This window comes from Mus caroli, unplaced genomic scaffold, assembly GCF_978045245.1.
Source record: "Mus caroli unplaced genomic scaffold, Mus_caroli_1 scaffold_14, whole genome shotgun sequence".
Lineage (NCBI taxonomy): Eukaryota > Metazoa > Chordata > Mammalia > Rodentia > Muridae > Mus > Mus caroli.
This window is the reverse complement of record NW_028227269.1, coordinates 83,242,146-83,247,810: the sequence shown is the minus strand read 5'-3', so window position 1 is coordinate 83,247,810 and position 5,665 is coordinate 83,242,146.

Genomic DNA, 5,665 nt, shown 5'->3' with positions numbered 1-5,665 from the left:
AATCTCAAGTCTGAGGAGGTCAAGACAGGAAGATTGCTGGCCAGCCAGTCTAGCCTAGTCACTGAGCCGCAGGCCAGTGAGAGACTCTATCTCAAAACATAAAGACAAGTTGGGTGGTCCCTGAGGAACAACATCCAAGGTTGGTCTCTGGATTCCACAGTAAATGGACACAGACATGTGTGCATCATATATATGTATTTACATGCACACACACACACACATACACACACACACACACACACACACACACACACACACATACCATACACACACACACTCCTCAGCTTTAATGGCCATATCACACTTAGCTCTCAGAGGCTAAGGCAAGAGGATTACAAATTTGAGACAAGGCTAGCCAGGGCCACATAATAAGACCTCATCTTAAGAAAAAGAGCTGGGCAGTGGTGGCACAGCCTTTAATCCCAGCACCTGGGAGATAGATCTCTTTCTCGGTGAGTTCGAAGCCAGCCTGGTCTACAGAGTGAGTTTCAGGACAGTCAGTGCTATACAAAGAAACTCTGTTTCAAAAACAAAACCAAACCAGAGAGAGGGGTGGGGAAGAAATCCCCAGTCTCTGACCCAACCAGCACAACCAGGATAGGCTCCTAATCCTGTAGAAAATATGGGGCCCTGTATCATTCTGTTCACCAGGCTGTGCTGCCAAGGCCCCTTCTACACTTCAAGGTTGTTTCTTCTTGTCTCTCCTCCTACACCATCATTAGGTATCCAGGTCCCTGAATGATGAGGGTGAGAAGGACAATGGGGGAAGGGATGGGGGAAGAAATCAGGCTGACTCCAAATCTTGTCTGCCATTCACTGAATGCATGGTGCTGGCTTATTGGCTTAATGTTTGTGAGCCCTGTCTTAAAAACTATCTGCACGGGGCTCTATGTCACATGCCTATAATCTCAGTAGCTAGGAGGAAGAGGCAGGAGAGCTTGTTAAAGGCTTTAATCCCAGCACTCGGGAGGCAGAGACAGGCGGATTTCTGAGTTCAAGGCCAGCCTGGTCTACAGAGTGAGTTCCAGGACAGCCAGGGCTATACCGAGAAACCCTGTCTCGAAAAACCAAAAAAAAAAGCTACACACATGAACATATACATACATGCACACGCAAACGTACACACAGGAGCAGCCCGGGCTCCTCGGAGTGTCCCCCTTCAGAAGGTTTCAGTCAGGATCTTTTAGGAGAGGAAGTTGGGCCCCCTCAGCCTTGGCCCAAGGTCAAGGTGAAGAGGCCAGCTTCAGGGTGGCTCCCTTCCATGGTTGGGCTCTGACTTCAAGGATGAAAGAGGGGAGTTACCCATCCACCATTTCATTTCTTCTCCTTTAGCTTGGTATTCATCTTGTCTATTTTTCCAAGTTGGGAGTAACTTCTAGAACTTGTCGGCCTTGTCTCTGCCTTGTCAGTGATGCATGACCATGAGACTCCAACAAGAGAACAGCCAAGCGGATGCCGCTTCTCACACTGCGACACAGTGTGAGACAATTGAGGAGCGTTCTCCCTCACAGTTTCATCCTGCCGGGGCCTCTTTCCATCAGCTGGGAACCCATCACTCCACCAGCAAGCACCCCAAGCCCTCACACAGACAGAGTCAGGCATCTCTGCTCTGCAAACATGAGATGGTGCCAACAGAGAAGCTTCCCTGCCAATGAACTAATGCTTCCATAGCCTGAGGCAGCCTGTGGATGTCTGAGAGAACATTGGAGGTCTGAGCTGTGCAGGCTGCGGGTGGCTCTGTTTCTGCACCATTATCCTCTTCTTGCAGAATTGCACTGCCTCACACACGCCCTTCCCCAGGCTGGAGTGAGCGAGGCATGGCTGGACAGTGGGACACTGGGCAGAACTGGAGCTGAGAGCCCTCCCTCCATCTTTCCCTGTAATGAACCAGTGTGTTTCCAAAGGGATGGCCTCATCTTCAGCTTTATTATCATCTCCCACGGAGAGAGGAAGTGAGCAGCTGGTATCATACTTCCAAAGCCCCCAAATGAGAGGTTTAAGAGACAAGCTTCGGATACAGTTGCTGGGATGACTGCTTCGAACCACAGGACCTGACTCAGAAGCAGTGAGGGCTGCCAGGCTTCTTTATTGGGTCCAGAGTCAATAATTTGTTCCAGCAACCTACTTGTATCTGCAAATGTACCTCCTAAGAGATCTGTCCTTCTGGATCGAGGCCATGGGTACAGAGTTTGGCCAGTGGACAGCCCCAAGGTTCATTTTTCTGATCCTCTTCTAGTCTGCCCTTCTCATCACCCTCAGCCTGTAGGACACACAGCCCTGACTGTGAACTTCCCTAGGAGGAGCGGAGGCTCACAGGGCAGGGGTAGGCTGGGCTTTTCCCCTTGTGGGGAACCTCTCCTTGACTGTGTGGTTTATTGGAGAGCAAGTGAAGCAGGTCTCCTTGCATTTGCTGCTGATTTACATTCCCCAGGGAACCGCTGGGAAGAAATCATCCCCTTGTGAAAGAATGTGGAGTTTATGCATGAAAACACTTAGGAAAGGAAGTCCCCAGGTGGGAAGAGATTAGCTGACTCCAACAAAATCATATCCCAGCAGCATCCAATTTCTCCTGGGGATTGTCAGAGGGGTGTGGGGAGAACAGGACATGGCATCTCCTCCAGGTGTTCACCCTGGACCACGCTGCCTCTTCCTATGAAACTTGCTCCCATCCCAGTGAGGACTTCTGCTCTGTCCTCCCTCGGACTCCTGGACCTACTGTGCCTCACTCACTTCTCCTCGCTTACACCAGGATAGTTACCTTTCCATAAAGACAAGTTGGGAAGATAGATGGTGGTAGTGGCATCGTGTGCATGTGTGTGCGCGCGCGCGCATGCCCAAAGAGGCCACAATTTTTTGCTTTGCTTTATTTTGTTTGTTTCTCAAGACAGGGTCTCTGTGTAGCCCTGACTGTTATGGAACTCGCTCTGTAGACCAGGCTGGCCTCAAACTCAACAATCTGCCTGCCTCTGCCTCCTGAGTGCTGGGATTAAAGGTGTGTGCCACAGCCGCCGCAGCCACCACCATCACCTGACTCCAATGATATTTCTTGACTCCTGTGCCCTTTCTCACAAACCGCCTCTCCTCTCGTAATGCCGTAAACCCATTCCTTGCTCCTCATCCCACCGACATAGCCTTGTTCAAATTCTCAACATCTCTTTGGTGGACTATCTTTTCCCTGTCTGACTCTTAACCTCCTCTTTTGATTTCAGCCTTCCTAGTCAGTCTTGGAGATGTCTCATTCTTTGATAAAACTCAACTCAAATGTCACTTCCTCCAGGAAACCTCCAAGGACTTCCTGAGGCAGAGAGGACTTTTCATAAACATCTCAGTAGCATTTCTCTCCATGTGTCAAATTACTGGCCAACATGTCTAACTTTCTAAAAATCCTCCAGTGTAAATCCTTCAAAGATCTAGACTTGGGCTTTTCTTTACATTCCCAGGTGCTAAATTTCCTCACACTGCATGATGGAGAAAGGACAGGGGGATATAGAAAAACCCACTGGAGACATACAGAGAGAGGTACAGACTCAGTCCCACCTATTCCTTGCAGGCAGTAAAAGGTAATTTCCCTAGAAGTTCTTATTGCTGCATTAGCCAACTGTTCCCCATTACACAATGCTTATTTTCCTACTTCAAAGCTACAGAAGGGTTTAGAATTCTAAAGGAGCAAAGGCCCAGGAAGATTAGGCAACTGCCAGAAGTTGCGCGGTCAGTGACAAAGGTAGACCAGCACCTAAGGTTCCCTGGCACCTAGGCCATGGCCCGGTGATACACCACCAACTATAGGTCTCTCTTGGAGCCTTCCCTCCAGACAGCAGCACTTAATTATCAACATTAGTATTTGAAATTTCTATTCAGCTTTTGCTTCACTGGCTTATTATTATTTTATTATTAATATTATTATAATTATCCTTTTAACTAGTAATTTAGTAAGCAGCCCAGGCATTGACAAAAACCAGGGTGGGGAAGGGACAAGCAGGGGGAGGCCAAAGACAAGCAAGGGGGCCTATGTGCCTGTGACAGGGAGACTAGAAGTGAGCTAAGTAACACAAGAGATGATGCTCTTAGGGAGGGCTTTACCTACATGCGTGTGGTGCAGGAGTCTTCCTAGTATAACTCTAGTGGACAGAGCCAGGAAAAGCAAGTCTGCCACTAATCCCAGACCCTTGACCAACCCTAGGCCAAGGAAGCTCTCTGCCCAGTTTGAAGGAGAAACCCAAAGAGACGCAATCGACCGTGGCCCTTCCTCTGCAGGCTGGGAGCAAAAGGGAAGCTTTAGATGTTCTGCGCCCACAAGAGCTCCCTCCCATTCAGTGTAGGTTGGCATCCCTGCATGGGAGAAGGGAGGGGTCACTGCAGAGTTTTGTTCCCAGGAGTCTACAGCTGCCTCAGCTTCAGCATGCTCTGGAGTTCCCTTTGCCCATCCCTATTTACCTTCTTTAATGAGAATATGCCTTTTTCCTGTCCTGTGGGTACCATGATGAATCTCAAGACCTTGTCATGGGTAGAGGGGAAGGCATGAACAATGCTGTTATTCATCCATTCGCAACACTCACGGTAGGGCTATCTCTCACCATGCTTAAAAAGACAAAACAAAAAACAAAAAAACAAAAACAAAAACAAAAAACAGATTAAATTAAATTAAATTAAAGGGCTGGCAAGATGGCTTAGCAGGTAAGAGCACTGACTGTTCTTCCAAAGGTCCTGAGTTCAAATCCCAGCAACAACATGGTGGCTCACAACCACCCATAATGAGATCTGACGCTCTCTTCTGGTGTGTCTGAAGTCAGCTACAATGTATAAATCTAAATAATATAATATAAATCTGTGAGCTACAATGAATAAATCTAAAAAAAATGTTAAATTAAATTTAAAAATCTATGGGAGCTCAAGAAAAAGAAAAAAAAAAAAAAGAGCTGCATAGTTGGGAACACAGAGCCGCCAGAACCCTACAGTCAGATTAGATTTCGGGCCTACTCCTGGGAGAATGGCAGAGATGGCTCACCCACTGAGCCTATTGGATGCCAATGTGTCACATATATGTCCTTATATGACCCCCTCATTGGTGGATGCGACTGGAGAATTTGACAGGTTTTGTAACTTCCTCTGGGTCACACAGTGATTGGAACAAACTATCACCAAAACTCATGGGCTATAGAACCTATATACTCCCCAACACAGAACTGAAGTCTCCAAATCCCGATATTTAAGCTGTGTTGAGCTCAGCACAACTCATCCATGTTTGGGAGACAGAGAGTACCTGGTAAATTGTTAAGATAATTAAATGAGATCACTCTGGCTAAATAAATAAATAAATAACCTGGCGTGGTTTATTTAGTAGGCATTCAATAAATATTGTTTGTTTGTTTGTTTCTCTTTGTAAAGCTGATCAATAATTTGAACTCAGAGCTTGGGAGCCTCAGAGCTCGAAAATACTCTAAGAAACCCAAGGGTCGCGCGCGCATCGCTTCTGGGGTGCGCGAGAGGAGGCAGGGGAGAAAAGCTGGAGAAGAGGGTTTGGCTCCAGGAAGCAGAAAAGCCGGTTCCAGCTGCGCGCCCCTCGCGCCGCCGCCGCCTCCTCCGGGCTCCCCGACTTCCCGCCCCGCCCCGCCCCGCCCCTCCCCTCCGGGGAGCTGGGTCCGGAGTGCCTAGTGGGCTGATTCTG